At 33.8% G+C, this 27,242-nt stretch overlaps 1 pseudogene; it reads right to left on the bottom strand.

Moving 5' to 3' along the window:
• Window positions 1-27,242, bottom strand: part of LOC129926892 (dynein axonemal heavy chain 6-like) — a 59,401-nt pseudogene that overhangs the window by 26,908 nt on the left and 5,251 nt on the right.

Below are 27,242 nucleotides of genomic sequence, written 5' to 3'. Positions count from 1 at the left end.
GAACATATATTTAACATTAGACTGTTAAAGGAGAAAATGTCTTTAACAGCTAAATAAACTGGTGCACGACTTCACAGATTTAAAAAAAAAACGTTTGACTGGTTTTGGCATCATGGTATGTGGTAAGTGATGGGGGAGTTCAGCTTGGATAAAAACATTATCAATAATATCGAAGCCCTACACCCTAAGGTAAACAGCTCAATACTTCTGAACAACAAAGTTGGAGAAAGTTTTAGGACATCCATTGGAGTGAGGTAAGGATGCATTATCTCTCCAGCTCTTATTAACATATTTCTGAAGCATATTATGATGGAAACTCAAGAAGGATTTACTCCTACTTGACCATACAGGCAGCCTTTGTTCATCTCGGGTTTGAAGAGGATATAGACCTCATTGGGGAAATTTCAGACCAGGTACAAGATATTACTTCAAAACTGTATACTAGAGCAGTCTGCATGGAAATCAGTGCTGATAAATTCAAAATACTAGTTTGTGCTGGAGATATAATGAGATGTTGAGGATGTTGGGGTACAGTCGAACGAACTAACATTAGAAGAAGTTGACTCATTTAAATACCTATGGTCAAACATTGGAAGAGATGGACTTCAAATCAATAAGAAATAAAAACCCTTTTAAGCTTGGCAGTTGCTGTCATAAGCAATCTAGAGAATCTGGAAAAGTAACAGCTGCATTCTTCCCTAGTGGTCTCTGAACCCCCACATGGTTGTGTAAGTTGGATACTGAACACAGAAAGAAAAAATTCAAATAAATGCTACAGAAAAATGCTGGGTTTTTACTCTTACAAGTCAACACTCTGGATGACAAAAAAAGGAGGAACTTCTCAAGTCTATAATGTGAAAAGACAAAGCTGAGCTGTTTCAGTCATATGGGTAAATTTGAGGAGATTACAGAAACTCTTGGAAAATGAGGAAGCAGGGGGAACACTGTAATAAGAAACTCTCAGTCTAACTAGAGTTAGAGCCTTGACTTTGTGAATGAGATGATGTAGATCTACTTGTATTAAAAGCTAGTGTTGCAAAGAAATCTAGTTCCCTATGTTGTTTCGTTTAAAACTTAATTTTCAAGAACTAACTGATATGAAAGGGCAGCAGACTGACACCAGACAAAAAAGATGTCACAAAAATGGCAGCAGTTTCTCCATGTAAGCTTTATGTTTCTCTTTTCCATAACAATCATATTTAAATTCCCATAGAATTTAGCTTAATTTAAAGAAGACATTTATGGTAGAAAACTAATTTAATGAATATATTTATTGAAAAATGTCTGTGTTTACTTTTCATGAACTCCCATATCTTTAGCAAAACGTAGAAATGATGTCATTGGATCTGATCCTGGAGAAAGAACGAAGACCAGTGGAGTAGTCTTAGACATACTTTCATAGAGTTCTGGCAATGTGACAGGAGGACTTTCAAGAAATTGTTTCCCTAAACATTCAGAAACAAACTCTGTCACTGCAAATGTTGTCTAGGATAAAAACAGAATTGACATAATATAAAAGTTAACAATAAATCCAAAAAGGATATAATTAATTTTTATTCACATAAAACCCAAGAAAAATATCTTTATTGAAAAAAATTTACACACAGTGCTTTATAGTTAGAAGATTATTTTGATCCTAACTGCTACTTTTTTCTATCATTTTTAATGGATCAACAATCTCAATAGCCCCAAGATATCTATTAGCATTGAAGGATAACCCTAGCATCAATTTAGATTAATCTAGATCTAGATCTATTCAATTAGTCTTTCTACCTCAACATTAAGTTAATTCATGTTACAGAGAATATCAACTCCTTTTAAACATTTGAACATTGTGAGTGTAAGCATTATTTTTAATTCATCATATTGTAAAAAGCCAGAATGAGCCTTTAACTGGGAAGAAGTTTGGTTAGCAGGCCATAGATCTAGATTATCCATTTGACTGCCCTAACCCAGGGATCTAAGATGTGATGTGATTTTACAGAGAACCTGTGCCGCAGAACATAGATCTAATATTTAAACTATGACCATGGTAAGAAAACTTAAGGCTATGGCGCAAGATCCTTTGATCCCCTTTGCCAGTTTCACAGTTAGAATAGTAGGTCTATGTACTGGTTTGTAAGACGTGAGTGTGATGCTCTTTCTTGGGCACACAACAAAACTTTTAATTGAAAACTCACCCTTTCCTCACGGAAAACTTTAACAAACATTAATTTTTGAAACGCTGTCAGGCAATCATTCCAATTTCCATTAACTCTATCTGGAAGAGGCAGATCACCATCGTTATATTCAGGGGGATCCAAGACAGCGTAGAGAAAGCGCTCCGGAGGAGGATTTGCTTGAACCTAAAGTTTTTGATATAAAAAAAATCATGCTTTCTCAGTTATAATCTATACAATTTTAAAACGCAAAAACTTTCACAAGCTTCTTGCATTCATAACATTGTAAAACCTAGACCTAAAGGCCCAAGTCAAGCTGAATATAAAATACATCCTTGTTAATAAAATGAGCCTTTTAAAAATTTTTTAACAGTTATTGTAAAGAAAAACACTTTTTTTCTCTTGCCTCCTGGAGTCGAAATACACTGAATGACTACACAACACACATCTCTAATATTTGCTGAACACATTCTTATGGAAAGTTACAAGCACACGTTAACATAACAACAACAACTGATACATTAAATCATTTTCATAACATTCACCCCATACCCCCTCCGGTTCAAATTGTGCCTAGGATTTACAAGGAAAGAACTAAACTAACCATACACCAAAATAATTGTTATCTTGTTCATTTTCTTTATTTCCAACAGTTATTGTATAAACTTTATGTCCATTGCTTACATAGATTGATAAATCATTATGTAAAATGGGAATACCCACTAGAGAAAGTGAAATAAAAAACTTTATGTTTGTCACAAGGCACTATTGTTTTGTTATTGTCACAAGCACTACAATTTTTGTGTGAAAGATGCCAACTCACTTAATTGTTCCTAGTTGGAGGCTCAAATTTACACTCTTGAATTTAAAGGTTTATGTCTGCATCTTCTGCCTGTTGTTCCTTATGTCTGTATCTTCAAGGTGTTTTTCTTATGTCTGTATCTTCAAGGTGTTTTTCTTATGTCTGCATTTTCTGCTAATTGTTTCTTGTCTTAATCTTCATGCTTGTTTCTTTTGTCTGCAAGCTTGCTGGTTGTTTGTTAAGTCTGAATTTTTGTGGGCGTCTCCTTAATCTGCATCTTCTGCTTTTGTTTTTTTTTTTTTATGTTTGCACTTTTGTGGGTTTTTTTTCATCAGATAACTGGCTTGATCAATAAAATGCATTTTGACCTCATGAATATTATCATCATAAGGTTCAACAAAAGCTGTTGCATTTTTGGTGCAAAGATAGCAACTATCTGCTCTTAATTTTACGATCTTCATTTGGTCCATTTGTTCAGCTTTTTAAGATAGTAATAGAGCTTCGTGAGTTTGTGGTCAGGAAATCCTGATATGAAGCTAAGAACTAACCAACCCAATAAATGTGACTGGACTTGCAATCTGAGTCTAATTCAGTAACACTGGAACTAAAGTACAGAGAGCTGTACACAGTATACATTAATGATTTCAACGACAGATTTTTATTATAGGTTCATCCAAATGTGTTCAGACTAATGTGAATTCTTTATGACCATAAGAAATATAGTGCTTATTTTGATTGTTCATTGCTTTATGTGTATTGGCTCACCAGGCTATATACTATTACAGAAAATGTGTTTGGCTAGCATTACAGAGTAAACAGAAGGGGTAGCAAGAGACTCTTGGGCACAGGATTAAAACAATGAATCTAGAATGACAAAACTAAATTTAGTCATCCTGTACGGAGGCCCCATCAGTTTCTTTATCAAATTGCAATATACTGCAGACAATTTAAAAATTATAATCACAGAATTAATGGGAAATAAAAGTAAGAATTCAAAACATTAAAACACATTTTGTTTTTAAGAGATTGGTAATGAGCCTGGGCTCACGGAACCCATTTGTGCCATGGTTACTATGCCACAAACTGTAAAATATTTTGTATAATTTAGAACCACAATAAAACAATTTAATATATGACAAGTGATTAAGGCATATTTCTCATTCTAAATGCTAGGACAAATTCTTAAAAGTGCTATTTATTTCCTATGCCTGAAATGGGTTGCCTGAATCAGCCAGAAAAACAATGCCTTTGCAGAGTTAAGTCTCTCATTATTATGTACAAATAGATTAAAGAGACAGATTTCAAAGAATGAAATGATCTTTATTGAAGATATGTCCTAATTATTAAGATATGTAGCCTTCAGTTTGATTGAGACTGATTGTTTTAATATTTTTTTATATGGGTAATGCATTTTGTTATCATTATCATTACCTCAGGGCCTTCATCCAGTCTTATCCATACAGGTGTTTTATCCAAATCATAATGGATGTAACGGAAGTTTTCAAATGTGTCACTCATCTCGCAGGCCATTTTCCAAACATTTAATGGAAGCCACGTTGTGTTTTCTGGTTTGGGGACATTTTGCTGTAGAAAATGTAATGGCTTTTAATTACAATAAAAGAAAAAAAGTTTTTATTTTGATAGAAGTTGTGTGTTCTATAATTGTTTAACCTTCCTCTTTCAATGAGATTCTAAATAATCCATAAATATGTCAAGTTGTCAGTGGTGACAAAGTGTGTTGATTCTCAATGGTTATATAAATTTAAACTCTCAAATCTAATTGATTTGAATAAGCTACAATCTTTAAGATGTACAGAAAATTCTGTGGCATTCAGCATTTTACATCTGTTGAAACTTATAATCTTCCCTTTGTAACTTCTCTTCTGTCTTTTCTGCATAAAGAGGCTAATCATCGATACACAGCCACGGTCACAGAAAATCACTATTCCATACAAGTGTACTATTATTTAAAACTTTTTATTCCTAATGTATATAATAAAATGATAACATATTTATATATCTCTAGGATCTCTAGAAAGTCATTTCATTTCTGTGAAGGCATTTCCTAAAATAAATGAAGTTGAAATAAGAGAAGAAGACAAATAATAATCAAAATGTCTAGTACCTTCTCTATACCTCCAATAGGTCCACAGAGAAAAAAATTCCACTCCAAGGGAGTTATTTCCCCTTCAGTTTTCATAATCTCTGAGCAAAGCAAAAATGAAAATACAAGCTTGTGTTTTTCAAAGAGACCTCTGAAAGAAAATCAAAGCAACCACTAGAGGAATATCTCATTTCACATGTCACTTTAATCTGTAAGTAAGATCAAAGTTAATTTAGTTAATGAATTCTTTAAGATTTACAATTTAAATAATGGGTACTTAACATTAGCTAAGAAAAGGCTAGCTTTATAACACCCTTGTTAACCATCAGTAATAGAAACAGATGACCTTTGACCCACAAAACAAGATATACTAGAGGCACTATGAGATACATTTGATTATTTTATGGCCTCCTTCAGTCATGAAACAACTATTGGTCTCATGTAATTGAGATGAATACATAGGCTATGATTGGAACCATGGCACACACGCAGCAGTCCTCCCCCTCCCCTCCCAACCAGCTGATCTATCCAAATGAAGGTTAATGCCAATAAAGTTAAGGAGTAAATTTTATGGGCATCCCAGACTCTGCCAGGGTGTAGCACTGTAAGCTGCCCAAGGGTCACTGGCTCTTGATTTTTCTTCAGGGTTGACTCCTGAAAACTTTCCCCATGTTTGGATATAGCTGCAATGAGTAGAGATTTGAATTAGAGTTTTCCTTCTCCTAGGTGGGTAGCCAGCAAGCTAAGGAGCCCCTTCCTGCCTGAAGATTACTTGTGAAAGCACCAGTGCTCTTCTTTACAGATAACAGTTCAAGCCGGATCCAATATCTGAGTTGGACTAGTTGTCAGAGGCTATTTGAGACGCATGCCACATGCGATTGGAAGCATTTTATAGGCAGTGGAGTGCTTATTGCATTACACCAATTCCAGTAATGTCAATATTACTGAAACCATGAGACAAAATGCAGGTAACAATACAAGAATTACCTAGAAACATTCTTGTAAATACATACTGTAGTCTCTTCTAAGCAAATGTCCAGTCGTGTTTGTAGGTCATCGGACTTCTCACTGGTTGAGATTGTATTGTTAAATAGCTGAATAAAATTTTAAAATAATAAAATGGTTAAGATGTTTCTGACTAAATCCTAAGCATTTGAAACATTGGAAAAATAAAGGCTAAAATTCAAATTAAACTCAGACATGATTGCCTAACTTTGGACTGGACCAATTTTCCTTTCAGACAATCAGATGATGGGGAGGGAGATTTTTTTTTTTTTTTTTAAATTTTATTAGTAATGTGGGTGTAGGGGAGAAAACTACTCTATTCTAGCATCATTTCATTTTTCAAATTTGTTTCAGATTTTCTAAAAAATACACCAAACTAATTTCTACTTCATACTCATACAGATGGCTCCTCGGTCCTTTTGACTACTGCCTAGTCCTGTTTTCGAACCCTACCAATTTATTACAGATGACAAAAAATGTTGACACCTTGTAATTCATTCTTTTAATCACAAAGAAACAATGGATTTTACAGAAGAATCCCATCTAGCCTTGTCAAGAACCATAGCTGCAGTGCTAAAATTTGTTGCAGGTTGGCGTCATTATCATCTTATATACCGTCATTGTCACCTAATATACCATCTAGCAAAGCATTCATGGATAATAAAGATTATTATTATCATTGGTTTACAGGGGTAATGTTTAAAGTGGTTCTGCCCATCAGCAACACAATACACAAAGAAGCTAAACATTTTAAAATGAATTTTCTAAATTAGTTAATAATGACACTGTATTTCAAACTTTAACTGTAAATAATGGATATTTTGGATAAGACATATACTGATTGTCAAAGAATATGAGAAAAAAACACATGTGCTTATACATGAGTAAATTATCTGTTTTTATTGTTATGACTATCTATCTGGCTGCCTGGAAACACTGGACTCAGATTGCCGGGTACTTTATCAACTCTAATAAACTAAGTCAAATACTGTACAGCTGGAAGTTTGAAAGACTGCACAAGCACTTCACTGTAGAGAACCTTACAAAAAGGTACTGCTCTACTTAATTGAATCATACTAGACTATCTGTTTTGTCCTGAACTCATACTGGACTCTACCAGACTATCTTGACTCTGCCACCTCTTCTCTTTATAAAGGGCCAATGAAGGCCTTCTAGGAAATGACAGAATGTCCCCAGACCTTTTTTAGACAAATCACATGACCACATCACAACCTATTTTCAAGTAGAGTGTTCCTGAAGGGCCATCCCTCATCCTGGTTTAATGCTAGCAGTAGATGGCTTCTGTCACCTGTGTGAGCGTGTCATATGCACATCTAACCTTATCCATATCAATAAGTTCATTTATAACAATATCCTTTTTAAATACTTGCAAAATGTATATGAAGTAAATATGGGTAAAGTTAAAAATTTTACATTTATGCATGGGCCCACTACAATTTGAAAGAGACCAACTTTGGGTACTAAGATCAATACTTATTGGTTTAGGAATGTAAATTACACATACTAATGTGATGATTTTATTGGCTTATCCATTCCTTTACCTGTTTAAAATACTTGAGAGAGAATTGATACATGGGATCTACTTCCCCCATGTCAGACACCACAAAGTACATAACCGAACCCCTCTCAGCAACACAGCGATATTTCTCCCGGGCCACACTGATCTTTTCTTCTGTTGTCTCGGATTCAGCAAGTCTTTGTTTGATAACTGTTGAGGTGACCTGTCAAGAAACAATTCAATGTAAGTCTTTGATAACTGCTGAGGTGACCTGTCAAGAAACAATTCAATGTAAGTCTTTGATAACTGCTGAGGTGACCTGTCAAGAAACCATTCAATATTTTTCTTTAAGTTGATCAGAATTAAAAACTAGTTAATACATGTCTGCTATACATTTTACATCTGAACTTATTTCAACAAGTGTATCTACACTGTTACTTGATGTTTTTACTTTAAATTGGCAACTAAAACCAATTTTTTCCCAATAGCAGTAAAATTTATTGGTAGACACCCTCATGATATAATTTTCTGGTAACATTGTTAGACCCATTTTAATCTTAGAATTTTGTTTAACTTTATGAACATTGTTTTTTCTTGAACCAAGTCTAATAAAACATAATGGTATTTTTCTGTTTGATTTCTAGTCTTCTACATCTTTGTTTTCTAAATCACATTATAATTATATGATCATTATTACATATTAAACTCTGCTAGCGGAATTATAAAAAAAATTATTTTAGTGCTGTGTTACTTCTGCCGAGAGATATAAGGAATGAGAGATCCTCAAGATGTGCTTGGGACATTTGATTGATGCTTTAATGGTCATAAACACCCACATTACCAAAGGAAACAAGTGAAACTCACACATGTGAAACTCTCACATTTCAAGGCCTATGTGATACTTGCCTTAGAATCATTCAATGTATTGATAAGTTCTTCATTGTCCAATATATTTCCTTCCGATTCAAAAAGTAACTTAAGAATTTATCTTCAATAGATTTCAGCTGGTTCTTATCAGCATTGATTCTCATGATGAGTTCATTTCTTTGTTCTTCCAAGTCTGGTCTCTCTAAACTGACAACATCACTACAACCAAAAGAAAAAAAAACAACCTTTTCATGTCTGACCTTTTAAATGTAACTTGTTGAAATTTTTACTGTTCCTAATTGAAAATTAGTCTATTTAAAAACAGATTGTATTCCAAAAAAAAAATTTCTATTTCTATTTTCATAATCAAAACAATAAAACAACATTTACATAAATGTAGTTTTTATTTTGGTAATAAAAATTGTAATGTATTTAGTTTAACTAATCTTATTTTTTTAAAAATCTTTTTAACAATTCGACTGGTTAATTTAGTCTTGAAAGAATGCTTTGGATATTAAGCCAGAGCTAAAATAAAATGCATGTAACTAAAAAAAAAACAGATGAAAAAGAAATTTTCAACCTAAGAAGTTGATCTTCAAGGCCTTTCTTGGTGACTGTGAAATTGATAACTGTTACTTTGATGCAGACTTCTGGCAAGTAATGTAGATTAGACAGTTTGGTGGTCATAGAGAAACGGAAGTTTTGATCATAGTCTATATCGCTATCCCCCAAGCAAATCAACACACGCCCACCCTGAAATTAAAAAGTAATTTTTATTTAATCAGAATGTTGGCCTAAAACTCTACACATTGGGTATCACTTTGAAAATTTAGTTTTGAACTGCAAGTTCTATCCTTCCAATCCCTTTTAAGCTCATTCATGACAAATTCAATTATAATTTCACTTATGCTGATTTTATTTATAATAATCTTATTAATTACTAGTTGATTCATCATGATTCTATTTATGGTCATTTCATTTATTATAATATTATTCATGCTAAGATTTTTTCTTATCGTTTCATTGACGGCAGCCAGGTAGTGTGATATGCTGACTAGACTGTTGTTCGATGGTCTCAATAGTACCAGATTCATAACCTACAGTTCAGCGAGAGGTTTGGTTAGGATGAAATTACCGTCAAATCTGAAGGAACATGTGAAATATTTTACATGTGAATAGACTTCATTACTTTTAGAAATATTACAAGATAAACTAACTTTTGTTTTAATTTTAAAGATTACATCCAAAACGCTGTTCATTGAATACTTCCTGTAAACATGAGACACGAGCTAAGTAAAAGTAAAGTTCCCCTTTCAGACCTTGCTATCTATGGGGCAGATGATGTTAAGGTCATCTGTTTCTATGGCCAACAGTTAACAAGCAGGGTGTTATGTGGCCAGAACAACGACCAACCGCCTTTACATTCCACTACTAAAGTCAGGTACCCATTAGAGTTGGGTGGACTCAGGGGCAAATGAACTCCATCTTATATTTTCTTATATTTCCTATAAATCTATTGTGAGCTAAACATAAAACTTAGTTCATTCCCTTAGAAAAGGAAAGAAAAATTATCATAAATCAGCCCATAACATAGTTATAATGAGAATGATGTTCGAGAATGTTTAAAATATCATTATCAAGATTTCAGTCTACAAAAAAATATGGTAGGCAGACAAGATAAGGTAAGATGATCTGTTCTCTGCTATATTATAACAAGTAGGCTCTGACCAGAAAATAATTTTCTAATTGGACATATGTTATGACTACATATACTCTATTCAATTAAAACCAGGAACATTCCAAGAAAATCACTAAGGAGACCAGATACAACACTATGAAATTCATTGAAAGCATTGGCAAATGGGGAGGGGGGAGGCATTCCATAAAATCATCCTTAACCTTTTATGTATTATCATTTTAGCCTCGCATTTTTTCATTCACAGTTACCTACAACACTATACTATTTATTTGTGTACAAAATATATTTTGATAACTTCAGCAACCAAGACAGGTGTTCTAAAAGATTACAGTAACATTTTTTTCCTCTCTGTTCAACAATACATTTGCATCTGAACACTCTGCATTAACACAGTCCTGTGCATCTCTTTGAGAATTCTGGGATTAAAACAAGCAATAGCTTTACTTCACATATACCTAATTAGGCACCCCAAAAAAGTATATAAAGAAACATTGTCAAGTCCTTAGAAATGAAGCATTATCATAGTGTCAAATTTGATAAAAGTGACCTTACTTATGAATATATAACTGAAAAAGTCAATAAGGTTACAAAAAAGGTTCAATTACCTAAAGGAGTTTAAAGATTGATATGTTACTTGTAATGTAAAGCACTTTAGTTATAGATGGAGAAATGAATTGAATGTTGCACTGACCAAACCCTCAAAACATATTGGAGTCCAAGGGTAGATTACGTAAAGTTGTAACAAGTCAGGAGACATAACTCCATCATTAAACCTTTTTGCTTTTACAAACACAGCTTTTACACACACAGAGAAAATTTTGGTATACAGTAAAGTGTTTAAATGTTTAGTTGTAATAGAAAAATGTTACCTGTATAAAGGTTTGTTTTAACAAGACAGGTTCTAGTGCTGGATCCAAAGCTTCACCAACATCCTCCATCAAAACAGGTAAACCTGCTCTTATGCAAGCTTCCAGTGTTCTCAGAAAGTTGGAATTTGATAATTTAATAATTTTAAGCTTATTTAGAGCCTCTCTATTTCTGATCCATCTGTTGGCCTGAAAGAAGTGTCAACAATAAAACTCAGCTTTAATCAATACAAGTACATACTAGAAACATTATTTGTTTACTTAGAAACTTTACCTGTTCTTGTGGGTCAATCATCAAAGGCCACCTGCGACCTTTAGTTACAAGAACAGCGTTTTCAATTGACACAGCATCTCTTGGCAGACCATCAGCATTCCATTGTCGAATTTCATATATATCTGCCAAGACTGACACAAGCGTCATATTTTCTGTTGCAGGTATTTGAAGCTCAATCAATCGTTTAGTCCAACCTGTAGAAAAGTTTTTGTATCCAAATTATTAAATACATTCAAATGTCTTATAATGAATCTAAGTATTCATGCTAGATACATCAGAGTATTTCAGTCATGTCAATTGGTCGTTGCGGTAATATTTAGGTTATGTTATGCTACTTTCTTAAAAATGTTCTTTCTTAATATAAATATATATCATTCATATATATATATTAATATAAATATTTCTAAAAGTTTTTAACAAATAATTAAATGTGAGAAATACAAGATACAGTTAAGTTAATAATAGTAAAGTTCCCCTTTCAGACCTTGTGGTCTATAGGGCAGATTATGTAAAGGTCATCTGATTCTGTGGCCTATGGTTAATGAGGGTGTCATGTAGCCAGCTCAATGACCAACCGCCTTTACTTTTCCCCAACTAATGTCAGGTACCCATTAGAGCTGGGTGGACTCAGAGGCGCCCAAGGATCCTGAAATTAAATATCCCAGTCTTCACTAGGATTCAAACCCCGGACACCGGTTTGGAAGTCAAGCCCTTTACCGCTAAGCCACCGCGCCTTCTAAGTTAATAATAATTGATGTAAAATATTTTGTTTCTAACTACTAAATCATATATATGAGAGTAAAGCATAACTAAATAATGAAAAATCAAGCTAGACCTAATAATATTTTCAAGAGTTATGAGAACAAGAAGTTTGTATAATTTGATGTTTGGCCAGGAAGGTATACAGTCTCAAATGATCAATTCAAAAGCAGAAAGCTGTAGGTTTGGACTAGAAAGTAGATTATCCTTATCTTTGAAGGAACATCCGTAACATGTAAAACATTTTATAAACATTTTTTAGAAACAGCCTTCACCATTTTCAAAACCTAATTCATTTTGTACTATTCATATTTTCTTATTGAGGATGATTAGTTGCCATGTATCAAGATTAATGGGCGATTAGGAAAACTTACAACTGAAATGAATCAAAAGCTGCTACAAAGGTCTAAAAAATGTATTTATGTATCCAACACAAGACTTAAGCTAGTCAAAAAACAATCAGTTAATATGGTATAAGCAGACATTGCATTAATAAAGGTTTCGTTTTTTAAGTTTTGGACATTCATTCAGAAATTAAGATTATCATGTACCAATCTAAACTTCTTGAGAACCAAAGCAGACAGCAGTGGGAAGGGTTCAAACTGATGACAGTCCTAAAGGCATACCACACGACCAGTTTGCTCTCTTAATGGTACTAGTTTTCAAGGGTGTCTGTATCTAAACATTTTAAAAGTACATTGTTTTTGATGTTTAGACTTACCTTCTACAAGTTTTTGCCTGTAAGTAGAAGTAAAGGCTCCATAGTAAGCTACACAAGCTGCTGCTATAAAAACATCTCCTACTACATTTTTCAACTGTACATCAAAGTTGGCAACACTTTCCTCCCAGCGAACCTATAAGAAACATGATGTAGAAAGGGAATAAATACAATGGCCTCCTTCAGTTGCAAAATAACTATGGAAATGAGATGAATGCCTGGGCATTAGTTATGGTTGAAACAATGTAACCCAAACAGCTATTTTCCAATTTCTCTGCACAGCTGATGAATCCAAAGGAACAGCAACTGCTGATACAGAATGCGAAATGCGGTGGCGCAGGCTCTGCCAACTGCCTTGTCTGCTCCTTATTTTTCCTCAAGATAGACTCCCAAAGCCTTTCACATATTTGGGTATAGCCGCAAGGCAGCAGAGGTTTGAATTCAGTTTTCCTTCTCCTAGGTGGGTAGTCAACCAAGGCTAATGAGCCCCTCCTGCCTGAAGCTTACTGGTTTAGGCACTGGTTACACATTTTCCCCAGTTAGTGATAACAATTCTCCCATATCTAACATCTAACGGGTAGAGGCTGTTTGTCAGAGGCTATCTGAAAGCCATTGAAAGTATTTTTAGGTAGTGGAGTGCTTATATCCATTACCACTTTTAACAACCTTGCAGAACAGAGAATAAATATTTCAAGGAGTAGAGAATAAATATTTCAAGGAGCAGAGAATAAATATTTCAAGGAGCAGAGAATAAATATTTCAAGGAGCAGAGAATAAGTATTTCAAGGAGCAGAGAATAAATATTTCAAGGAGCAGAGAATAAATAGTTCAATGATAAAGATGAGAAATAAATGAGTTTTTAGTAATGTCCCATTTCTTATTTCAACATGAAATTATGAGATTGAGATGTTGTTTTGGGATTCAAAGATAGTTGAGCTACTGAAATGTATATTTTTTAAAGTAGAAATATGAAAAAAAATCACACCAAGAAAGTGACAAAATCATTGTAGTCTCACAATTCTTTCCAAGATTGTGTGTCATGCATGTCTCATCTCCAATATGGAAATATGGTTTTAGTGAATGAATGCACATATTTTCAAATCTTTAATTTATTCCTCAAGGTGATATTTTTGTTTGATCATTTCAATTTATCTTTGATATTATAAAAACTACGCCCAGTAGGCCAAGTCTGACTAAGAATCATATTTTAATGTTATAATAGTTCTCATAGATTTTAAAATAACCTACTTGTTCATCAGCTAAGGCTGTTGTCAGTTTGGAAGAGCGTTTCAATCTGGCGGCAGTCACAGCCATGTTTCTTTCCAAACTTTTTTTTTCAGCCATACTCTTGTCAAAGACAGCCTGAAGATTTTTAATTTGTTTCTCCACTTCAGCCAGTTGGTCTTGTTTAGCTTTGAGGACACTTAAAACCTCATTGAGAACGTCTTGAGCCTCAGCCAGTCTGACAAGGAAGAGATAATACATCTTGTAATAATAATATACCAACTATACATATACTTCTGTAATAAAACTATATATATATATCCCATGTTCAAAGTGACATCATTATGATTTAGTACAAAGTTTACTAAGTAATGACCACTAAAGTTATATTAAAATAAGTCTAAGAAAACAAATATAATTGAATATTTTTTTACTTATACCTAGAATGATTTAAAAAATAGCAACGCTTTGACTGCTAATTATTAAATGCTTTAACTGCTAATTATTCAATGCTTTGTCAGCTAATTATTTAATCCTTTGACTTCCAATTACTTACGCTTGTTTCTTTGGCTCAACTTGTTTAGCTACAGCAGAGTAAACATCAATTGCTCGAACCCATAGGACTAAAGTTTTACAAGCCTAGACGAAGAATAGATTTATCAAACAACATTCCATCATTACTCGGTGGTCATACGAATCTTCAAAACATTATATCACAAATATTTTCAGATAAGTAGTTAATGATTTAAGATTTACATTCACTATGAAACTTTTCCATAAACAATGTAATTACAAAATATAATGTCTACTAAATAAAAAAAACAATAATGCATCTATAGACATTTTTTTTTCACACCAAATACAGAAAATGTTTTTCAGCTTAGAAGATTGCTGGTTGGCAAATAAAAAAGAAGAAAAAAAACAAACAAAACAAAACAACATTCAATGAAAAGTGGAGTTGTTTTGACATACTGTGGGCTTAACTTATCAGACAGATCATTTTAATAGTACAACATTTGTGGGTGAATGTTAGACTGTGTTACTCTTCAAGTCTCTGATCCAAATAAAAGAAATGATTTCACATTCACATTTTGTTGTGTTTTTTTTTTTAACACCAGATCTTCTGTAGAATATTAAACACATGACTAGCCTAGTTGATCTAATTTTAAACATCTATGTTAATCATCCCTCTTTGCTTATGATGCTTTCAATATCGACAGTATCATCTCTTTCTACTAGGTTTTCTCCTTGAACTTGTAGTTGTGCTTCTATGATTTTTAAATCAGTTTTCTCCACTTCTATAATGATCTTGTTTCATTTTAAATGAACATGTTGTAGTTTTTGGAGGCAGATATCATCTTATGAAATCTAGATCCTCCATTTTTTTTGTCCATTGAATGCATGTGTTGCCAGCTTTTTACTTTTTCATTATTCAGTCTAATCATAATCATCAAATTCCATTAGAGTGAGGGCTTGAGAGGCTCAAATCCTCTCTTGCAAAAGCCCTGGCCAGAAACCCTGCTGTCTTGCGTAGTGCATAAATGTCGCCATACAGGTTGAGAATTTTGGGTTTCCCAGACCTGTCGAGACGGAGATCAGCAAATCTGGGGCAGTCAAACAGAATTTGAGGCAGGGTTTCCTCTTCTTCCCCGCAGCGGGGGCACAGTGAATCAAAATTTGGCCATAGCCGCGAGAAATATGAGCCAACAGGACAGTGGCCTGTCCTGCACTGTGCTATAATAGCTTGCTCAGGCCTGGACAGCCTCCACCACGGGGAGTGCAGTCAGGGCGCCTCATGTGCTCCCAGACTCCACAGGCTTTTTGGGACTCAGTCTAATGAGTTTTTAGAAATAATTTAATGATTCCTCTGACAATAAAATAAGTTACCTTTGAAACTTTGGCTACAACGTCAGGTACAAAACTTGGCATGGATGTATATTTCCTGACTTTAGCCAGCTTGGCAGCTTGGACATTTTCTTTGTCATATTCATAAATTTTTTTTAGAAGTTTGTGTCTGCCAGCATGGCTTTACAACTCGCCCAGTCTGTCCTGAAAGACATTATTGCATAAGCAATCAACATTTTAGTGCAATGAATTACTAAAGGTCACGGTCATTAGACGTTCACCAAGTATAAAACATTAATGTTTCGTTTGTTTATTCCACTTACTTGTTGCCTAAGAGAATGGCGACAGCTTCTAGAACTGTCTGAACAAGTTCTGGAGGTTTGGTAAATACTCGTATCTCAGCAATGTCATTTTTGTCTAGTGCTAACAAAGCCTGAAAGCACAGAGTCATAACAGATCATAGTCATTCTTATTAATCTTAATCTTATATAATACAGACGTTACTTCAAAAAAGAAGATGATTACGTCCTACGCATCATGCATTTAGTCATGCATATTAACCAATGACTTAAATTCTGCCAAGTCACTGGTTTTCCTGGCTAGCTCAGGCAACCCATTCCATGCTCTAATAGCACTAGGGAAGAAGGAGTGTTTGTACAAATTTGTCCTAACATATGGGACGAGGAATGTGCCTTTATCTTTGTGTCTTTCAGAGTATTTTATTAAATTTTGTTTTTGTATTTGAAGATTATGGTTCAGTGTTTTATGTATGATTGCTACTTTACTTTTGAGCCTTATTATAAAAACTAAAACAAATAAATTCCACTTATCTTACTCATGGTTAACCAGTAACACAGACTAAAAACGCAAAATACTTAGGTGTTATGATAAATGAAAAACTGCCATGGAATCCCCATATTGATTAAACTATCAAAAAAAATCAAACAAAGCATTAAGCATAACTAAAATGTTTGTTAAGCTCATAATAGAATATGCATCCTCTGTTTGGGACCCCTCAACTCAAGAAAACATTAAGAAACTGGAACAGACACAAAATAGAGCAGTGAGATTTATAACAAACAAATATTCACATTTGACTAGAGTAACACCTTTAGTAAAATCACTAAATTTAGAAAGCCTTCAGGATAGAAGATTCAAAAGTAAGGAATCAATTATACATAAAACATTGAACCAGAATCTTCAAATACAAAAACAAAACCTAATAAAATACTCAGAAAGACACAAAGGCATATTCCTCGTTCCATATGCTATGACAAATTTGTACAAATGCTCTTTCTTCCCCAGTGCTATTAGAGCTTGGAATGGGTTGCCTGATCTAGCCAGGAAAATCAGTGACTTGGCAGAATTTAGGTCATAGGTTAATACTCATGACTAAATGCATGACGCGTAGGATGTAGTCATCTTCTTACAAGACTGTCAATTATTTTCTTATAGAATGTCACAATTTAATTGAACTGAACAACCTAGACTAACTAACACTCTGTAAGGCAGTGTGGAACAGCTGGGAAGAACAGCCTGCCACTGCAGAGAGCCTACAGCTAAGCTGAGTAGATGAAGAAGATGAGAAAATGTGGTAGAGCTCATGAGTTGAATCAAATGAATGTATTGTTTCCCCAGCATTAAACTCTTCAGTGCTTTCCAGCCATCAACTCTTCTAGGCTGATAAGTTATCAATACTTCATATGCATAGTGGTTATGTGTAGATCTTTTCTGAGAGTTTCATTAGTTCACATATATATAGTTTTTTAAAGTTTAAATTTAACTTAACATTAGGTGTTTAAAATTTGAATGAAGTGGTTAATATGAAATTTAAAATTAGCAAATTTATTTTATGTGTTTAAAATTTGAAAAAAAAACAGCATAAAACAAGACAAATCTCAGAGACTTATAGCAAAGGCAAAAGTCAAATATGATTAAATCAGAGATCTGCTATTCACATATGGCTGCACTTTACTTCCCTCAAATATTGTGGGTCTTCAAAAGAGCTTGACCCTCTTCACTAAGGCAAAAACTTTGGCTTCAATATCAATGCAGCAAAGACAAAAGTTCTGTACCAACCTCCTCCCAATAAAATTGCCAAGAAACAAGACATTTTTAAAGATGGCCAGAAACTAGTAAGCGTAAAAATGTTTGTCTATCTGGTAACTAAATGCCAGCCCATATGCTGAGGTAGACTTCCATGTTGCATGCCACAGTGCCTCAGACTTTAAAAACAAGAATGGTCAAGAAGACTAAGCACTTGTACAAAAATTAAAAATTGACAATACTGTAGTCCTTCTATGCTTCAGATTCCTGGACCTTATGTTCCAGTCACATCAAAAAGCTGAACTCTTACCATTTCTGATGTCTAAAAACTTAACCAGTGAAAAATGTTTGACTACATATGAGATTTTAAAATCTTACAGCTGTCACATTCATGCCACAGCAAAAAGGTCAGAACTATGATGGGATGAACATGTAGTTCTTTTGCCTGAAAATTGCCTTCCCAAATGACATTTTATGTGGAGCTGTGAGCTGGAAAGTGCTCCCAAGTGATATATAGGCAACTCTCAAAGAGATCCCACAAAGAAAATGAAATTGACATTCATGACTGTGAAATGCTATTTATTATTACACCTCAAGGCATGAAGTTGTGTATGGCAGTATTATGAGATTGAAGACAAGGAGATTATGGTCATCAGTAAAGAACATTCTTACAACTCTCAAGATACCCAACCTTTTCATGCCATGTGTGCGGCCAGTTTTTCAAAATGAAGATAATCTTCCCTAGCAGTCTTTGAGTTAAAAGAAAATGAGATCATGTTTCAATGACAGAGAAGGAACTACTACCTTGTCATGTAATGACACTTTGTGAAAGACAGAAGATACAAAAGTAAAGTAATAATAATAATACATATTTCAAGGAAAACCAAGAAAATAATATACAAAACCATAATAAGACCAGCAGCAATGCATGGAAGTGAGACCTGGACACAGACTAAGAAATCTGAAAATTTAATTAATACTTGGGAACAAAAATTCTTAGGAAAATCTATGGTGCCATACAGGATGAAACAGGATGTAGGACACACACTAACCAAGAGATATATCAACTGTATGAAGACCCACCAATAATGACCGAAATAAAAAAGAACAGACTACGTTGGGCAGGTCACCTTGAAAGAATGTCAGAAAATAGAGGAGAGAAAATTGTATACAGACAAAAAACAAAAGGCAGGCAACCCAAAGGCAGACCCCGAATGCGATGGATTGATGATGTGATGATCTTTAACAGTTTGGGGTTAGAGCGTGGAGACGAAAGGCCCAGGAGAGATCTGAATGGAAGGATGTGTTGAAGCAGGCCAGAGCCCTCCATGGGCTATTGCACCACTGGGATGGGATGGAATAATAATACATAAAACACTCTACCATAACTTATAAATACAAAAGCACAACCTAATGAAATACTCCAAAAGACACAAAGATAAAATAACAAGTAACATTTCTTATTCCATCTGGTGGGACAATTGGTACAAGTGTTTCTTCCCTATTGCTATTGCAGCAAGGAACATGTTGCCTGAATCAGCCAGGAAAATCAAGACTTAGGTGAGTTTAAGACTGTAATTAACTTACATGACCAGATTATCAAATGGATGTGCTTAATCTATAACTATCTTCTGTTTAGAAAGAATGTCTGTAATTTATTAGATGAAGAAATAAAAATGTTTTACTTTCTCTGCAACTTCCAGCGCAGGTAGCGCCTCGTTCAAGTCTCGCTGAGCATCATCTGCTATAGCCTGAGTTTCTTCAGCAGTTGTTTTCGCTTTGGCTTCATCGATAGCCACCTGTTTCTGAACCTGATTGATAAATTGAAAGAAACTGTTACCCATACATATTAAATATTTCATATTGGTTAGAGGTTTGAAACAATCCACAGCTCTGAGCCTTATCAGAACATAGTAAAATAGATCAAAAGCAGCCTAGAATATCATTAGTGCATTGAAATACTGATAGAGGTCTTTTGTTCTTAAATGTTGACTGGGTTCTACATGAAATATTAACTTAAATAATCACTCAACTTATAATTGTTATTATCAGTGAATTTTATTACACTGCAATTGTTCAGGGAACAGTACCAGGAAAAAGAAGAAGAGGCATAGAAAGTGAATGGAAGGCAACATCAAAGAGTGGATAAGCCTGTCACTGATAGAGATTCTACTTAAGGAAAAGAAAAGGAAAATGGTCTACAGATCATGTGTAGTGTCCCAACAGTTGAACAGGCTAAGGGATAAGTGAAGGTGATGTTTTCATGGTCTAGAGGTGCTAACTTTTCAGAAAAACGCAGAGATTTGTTTACTTCTTATTTCCTACAAATCAAACATTGGTACTATTCAGCCATAGCTTGTCCTTTTTTTAAAAATTACTAATTGCCAAAACAGCCCTTTGTTCATCAAATCTTAAAATGTATCATTAAAAAGTACAATTAGTAAACGATAACCTATGTACAATTTTATTTTCTTATCCATCGCATTTAAAAAGGAACATCAATACTATATTACTACTAAACGTAATCATCTTCTTTTTTGAAGTAACGTCTGTTTTATATAAGATAAGATAAGATAAAAATCAGTAAGTTTAAAGTACAAATTATATTTTGACATGATTGTTTCTTTAAAGTAAACTTTATGAACATTCTGACTTCTTTAGTCAAGTTTTGTAATCCTATTTCAAATATAGTGATAATATAAAGTTCATTTCTGTCTCTCTGTGTTTATATCTATACATATATTTTTTTTTTCAAAAGCTAAATAAGAGTTTGACCGCAATCATCCTATACTTTCTTAATAATTACCAATACTACCATACCCCTGATGATCAGCAGGATGGCTGCCTGGTCGTGCAGTTTGCACGCTGGACTGTCGTTCGGATTTATCGACGTTCGAGGGTTCAAACCCTGCCCGCTCCCATCCCCCGTCGTCCTGCGGGAGGTTTGGACTAGGAAGTAAACTATCTTCAACTCTGAAGGAACATCCAAAACATGTAAAACATTTTACAAACATTTATTAAAATTCCATCATTCAATGAAACTTGAACTCGTACAAAATTACTTGTCCCAACTTCAAAATCTAAATAGTAAAGATAATTGAATGATGAATGCACAAAAATAATGCATTCTGTTATAAATAGAAACGTCCTATTTCCAAATGTCAACTTACAACATTAGCTTTCTCTTGATCTATTTTAAGTCTTTCCATCAAGGCAGCAGTGTCAGCAGACTTCTGTTTAAGTTCAGGCTCTAAAGCAACAAGTTCTTTCTTCATATTGTCAACCAAATCATTGGTTGAAAACAGTTTGGAAAGTCCATTAGCTACTCTCTCACGAGCAGTCTTAACATTACTACAAGAAATATATGCAACAGAAGGGTATTAAATAAATCAACATGAGTAAAGCTATTAACATTTTCTACAGCCTAAACTAATATGTTAGTATTCTTTTGTTATCCTGATTTGTGCTTGCATTATAAGATGTCTGTGTGACAAATATATTATTCTTATTATGACTAAAGATAATCCTAGCTTTAAAATATGACTATAAAACTAATTGATGTCTATGGACACTTATAATGACACCCTTTGAACTATCACTTTTTAATACAACTGCACTATAATAATAGTAAGGCTTTTCTTTGAGTCCAAAGATTAATGAGGAGTACAAAATTTTTCATGGCTTCACAGTCTCAACTGTGACCTGCAACTGCACTATAGAACTAGTAGCACTTAATTAGGATAAGCATTAAGAATTAGCCACCAGCAATATATATCAGTGCATCCAGAACCAAGGAGATGAACCATTTAGTGACAGTCATAACTTAGATAGAAAGATCAAACTTCAGTTATATCCAGATTTAGCTCACTATGTTTACAGCCATCAGCTCTACTACAACTTAGCTATTTTTAACTAACCTCATTTGACAAATCTAATAACTTATTCTAAACCAATAATATATAGTCATGTCAAAGTCAAGCAAAAGAACATTACTTTAAGGATAAAAAAATAGAGAAAGATGAAAGGGCTGAGAAGAGTCTCACTGAAAAGGATAGATTTGTGCAATGGTCAAAAAGGAAGAGCAAGATTTAGTACAATCCAAGATAAATTTGTTTTTTTTACATTTATAACATCCCAAAATGTGAAATAAGTCTGGCTTTATTTCATACAAATATTTATAAGGAAGAACAAACAAAACATGTAGTCCTTGAGTTTTACGCCAAAAACAAACAACAAAAAAACATGTATGTCTTGAGTTTCATGCCGAAGTATAATCTAATAAAGGTAAACTTTCATCTGGGTCGTTAGACCTAATAAAAACACAAGAAATCTTCATTCAGAAACCTAGAACCCAAGTATTTACTTTCATGCACAATGTTCAATATGAAAATATTATTTTCTCATTAGATTCTTTTGCAAATAATTATTTTTGTTTTTATAACTGTTTATCCTATATTATGATAACCATATTAAAGTAATTACATTTTGATAAAAGTCACTTTATCTTGATTAGTCATTATTTTATTTATTTTCAGGCTACACTTTTTAATCGACACTTTCATTGGTGGTAAGACATGCTTCATATTTGCTGCTTTAGCTTCATGCCTATGTTACTTTTGAATCCTGCCTTAGCTACTTTTGAATCCTACCTTAGCTACTTTGGCATTTCTGATAGTAATAAGTTGTTGAGCAATAACAGATAAAACTTCAATATTGATTCGGTTGAACTCATCAAAACAGCACCAGGCCCCTGACTGTGCTAGTCCAGAGAAGAATCCTCCCATCATCTGGAAGAATACAATGGAAATTGAAACTATCAGTTATGTTAAAATAACATAAAATTTTAACATCTAATAATTGCTCAATAAAAATGTAATTAACATTAATATAGCTGAAGGAGTCAAACCATAGAATAATTTTTATCATCACTGATAGACCTCTGTCCTAAGATGACTATGGCTATCACATAGAGCCTTCCTTGTTGGGGCTATAGAGCCCTATTTTTGATAGGCATTTTCCCATTCATTCTGGTAGTTCCAGTCTTTTCCATTTAGCTTGGTTGGTCAGCTGAGATAATTGCAACATCATTGCTGCTACATGGCTGTTTATAGAGTGTCTCTCTACCACTTCTCTACACATGGTGAAGTCTAGATCTATGTCCATGTCTTCCCAAGCATTTATATGCTCTTCTATTCATATGATTCGATGCATTCTGAAAGCTTCATTTGTAAATGATGATCACACATTTATCATCAAGATAGTAAAGCAACTATTTTCTATTTAAAAATATTGATCACCACAAAGGTTGTTTTTTTTTCCTTTTGATCACATCCACTTGGCAGAGGTGGAGGCTTGTTTCACATACATTGACCATGTTTTGTACTCAGAACGCATGTATTGTAGACTTGCATCTTTTTGGGGTGAGTTTTAGTTTTATCAGACTTGTGAGCCTAGTCTAATGAAAATGGAAGCAGCCTTCCCTTCCAATAGCATATTATGGATTACATGAAGTTTAGAACACTAGAGCATCGCCAATAAAAACACACACACAAAAAAAAAATATATAAATCAAGAGAGGAGTAATTTATTTCTGGTATAGAATCTTAAAATATATTGTGTTAATATAATTATCTAAGTCACTGAGCCTTGTGGAGTCTTATGTCATTCAGTTCTGTAGTGTTTATGTCACCCAGTCTCATCAGTCACAACATGTCTATATGTAAGCCATTAGCCATGGTGTTTTTCAATGAAAGTAAGCCTCTCTATACCATTTAGCTATGGTTTGTCTGCCCCTCAGCCATGGTGTCTCTTTTAAGTCAATGAACAATTTGAACTAAATATTCAATTTTCACTAATTCAAATAAAGTCTTTATAAAAGAAACATAATTATATTTAAGGTCCTAATCACCTTATAATCCAAGCTGTCTGAACAATTAAACACTACACACCATATAGCCAAAGCTTTAGCCAAATCTTTAGTTGTTTCAGTCTTTCCAGTACCAGCTGGACCTGCAGGTGCTCCACCTAGATCAAGTTGTAGGGCTCCCATAAGGCAGAGATAGCATCTGTCCTATGAATGAGCAATGTGGCATGTATAGAAAACTAAAGATAAAGATGGTTGCGTTTTAATGCATAAACCAGAAAGATGAAACTTATCCTTCTAGGAGGAAGAAAGAATTTTGTCAATGTCTCTATGATTGTGCTTTGATTGTGCTTATAACTATTTGTCAAAAAGTAACATCTGGCATCACTTACAGACTTTGAGCTCCCATTCTACTAGATTACTAACGAATAAGGTACTAATATGTTAATCATAAAATCTTCAGGCTAGTACTGAGAAGTTACAATTAAAAAGTAGGGATCTACACAAAAGTGGTAGCTGTATTTTTTAAAACTAAAAGCATTGCTATTAAGTTTAATTAAAACTAAAGAATTTATTAGCAATTAATTCTGTTGTGTTCAGTAAATTTGTTAAACGTGTTTGCCCAGTTAATAATCATTGATGAAATGGATATGTCAACTTAGTTATTCAAATATTTTATTTTTTTAATTCAATAGAAATATCCACTTGAATCCTCAAATAGTCAGCTAGGCATGTTCTGAAAATTAGTCAGGTCATGTCATATTAGTCAAATGTTTTATCCTGACATTAATTCAAATGTTTTATCCTATCAATTGATCAAACAAATATGCCTGTCACTTGGAAAAATATAAATAGTCCAACGATTTGATTTGATTTTTGATTTGAGGCACATCGGCACAATTTAGGCCATGTCGTGCCTGCAGTCCCTTAAGGACTACTCTCTCTCTAAACAACAAGGGCCAGATTCTATACAGTCATATCATTAAAATCAAGGTCTATTCACAGTTAAAATAGTAAAGGTAGTAAAAATTTAAATATTTGGTAAAAATCTAATGTAAACAGTGCATGTTCATAAATCAGATCTTCGTAGATAGCCCCACTTCCCGAATAAAGCCATATCAATAAACTTACAGTCAGAGGTGTAATCACTGGAAAATCTATGGTGCCATACAGGATGAAACAGGGTGGAGGACACGCACTAACCATGAGTTATATCAATTATATGAAGACCCACCAATAGTGAATGAAATAAAAAAGAACAGACTACGTTGGGCAGGTCACCTTGAAAGAATGTCAGACAACAGAGGGGCGAAAATTGTATACAGGCAAAAACCAAAAGGCAGGCGACCCAAAGGCAGACCCCGAATGCGATGGATAGATGACGTGGAAGCAGATCTGAAGCAGCTTGGGGTTAGGGCGTGGAGACGAAAGGCCCAGGAGAGATCTGAATGGAAGGATGTGTTAAAGCAGGCCAGAGCCCTCCATGGGCTGTAGCGCCACTGGGATGGATGGTGTAATCACTAATCTAGGACAGGCTCCAAGGTACTCATTGCCATAGGTGTAGACAGCTATTGACATGCAGACAACACAGTTGTCCACTTCCATATTCCAATAATATCTGAGTTGTTTTTGCCAGTCAAAACTTAAAAGTTCTGAAACCTGTTAACACAAGTTTTGTAGTTTCCTCATTTAACAAACAAATGAAAGAATCCCAAGGAGATTGAAATGGAATAAGACAAAGACTGAATTCGCAAAGACTTAATAGATCAAAAGAAATGCCACACCAAAAAAACTTGGCTAAAGAGATTTAAAGCTGCCAGCAGCTACAACTTACAACTAGACATATTTATAAGATATATCTCCTGTAGGTTGTAAATGTTTCCAATGCACAAGCAATGTTTCTATTCACATACAGAGAGAAAAATATTTTTGTTTTTTGTTCCTAGCATTATAATGAACCCAGAAAGAGTTTTTATTTACATTCAGATGATAATGACATGGACCTAAAATGACTAAAATGAGTCCTATAGTTACAACATAACCAAAACTATTCTTTCTTTTTAAAAACAATTTTTTTCCCCCAAAACACAGTTTGTAAAAGAGAAAGAATGAAACTGTAACTTGTGATTTTTCTTTTCTTTCTTTTTAAAAAGAAGATTTTGTATTTATTTAAATGATGTTGTTTTTTTTTACTATTAAGTCTTGAGTGCTGGCAATCAAATCATTAAATAAGAACAATCTGGTATAAACTTTGTCACATGTAAATTATGAGTGAGTCTGGTGTGAATGTACATTTTGGTTTCTTATAGTTATAATGTTTTTTGTTTGGTGTAATGCACAAATTGTAAGACAAATTTCCATACGGATAATAAAGATTATTATTATTATTATTATAATTAACCACATTTGGGACATTCATGATTTTGTCATTTTTACAATGGATTACCATTTCAAAATTCCATTTGACTGATTAAATTTGTAAAGCTTTGATTTATTCACAGGCATACTATTTTTAACAAGATTTTAAAGCTTTTGGTCATCTCAGGGCTGCATGTGAAGCAGCGCATTAATGCACATTTCACCAGTCATCTTTTAAGAATAGTTCTTGGTCTTTGTTGAATGAAGCAATATGCATTTATGAATGATGTCAAACAATGTGATTAAGCCATCAAATGGAATTTAATTATATTAGGAAGATTAAAAAGTTTACTGTCTAAAATGTCTGACCTGTTTATTCACCATGTCTGAAATTATGTCCCGTGCATGAACATTGATTGTAATAAGAGCGCAGAGTGTAGCTCGAGCCAGTTTAGGAAGTTCTCCTCTCACTGCCCCAGCTAGAAGATTTAACTCCTGTTGATAGATTGATAGAAAGTCACTTTGAAATTACTGATACATTTTAAGTGCTGATACATAATGGTAGAAAAGATAAGTTTTGTGAAATATAAAATCAAATAACAATTTTTTACTGTAAAGCTTCTTTGTTCAAAGTCCCTCATTCCCCTGATAACTGTTCGAGAGTCTCTAAGAATAGCTGTGACATCACGGGTCCACATCATTTGACATATAGTTAGAACAACCTAAATACAAATTTGATATTCAATTAAGAGCAATACTAAAATGGGTTAGCTCTGTTATATACAAAAGTCTGAGGTCAATATGAGATTAATTATCTTACTTGTCTTTGTTTGTTCTTTTCTTGACAGTCTTATAACTTAGCCCAGTCCCCTAATAGCTTGTCCTAATAACTTATAACTTAGCACAGTCACCTAATAGCTCGTCCTAATAACTTATAACTTAGCCCAGTCATCTAATAGCTTGTCCTAATAACTTATAACTTAGCCCAGTCACCTAATAGCTTGTCCTAATAACTTATAACTTAGCCCAGTCACCTAATAGCTTGTCCAAATAATGAAACATTTATTCTGCTTTTCTATAATTTGAATTGCTAGTACCTATATTCTTCTACTTGTTTATAATTTCACAAATTAA

Source organism: Biomphalaria glabrata, chromosome 6 (genome assembly GCF_947242115.1).
Source record: "Biomphalaria glabrata chromosome 6, xgBioGlab47.1, whole genome shotgun sequence".
NCBI classification, from domain to species: domain Eukaryota; kingdom Metazoa; phylum Mollusca; class Gastropoda; family Planorbidae; genus Biomphalaria; species Biomphalaria glabrata.
The sequence above is the reverse complement of the archived record's forward strand: the minus strand, read 5'-3'. Positions and strand labels throughout refer to the sequence as shown.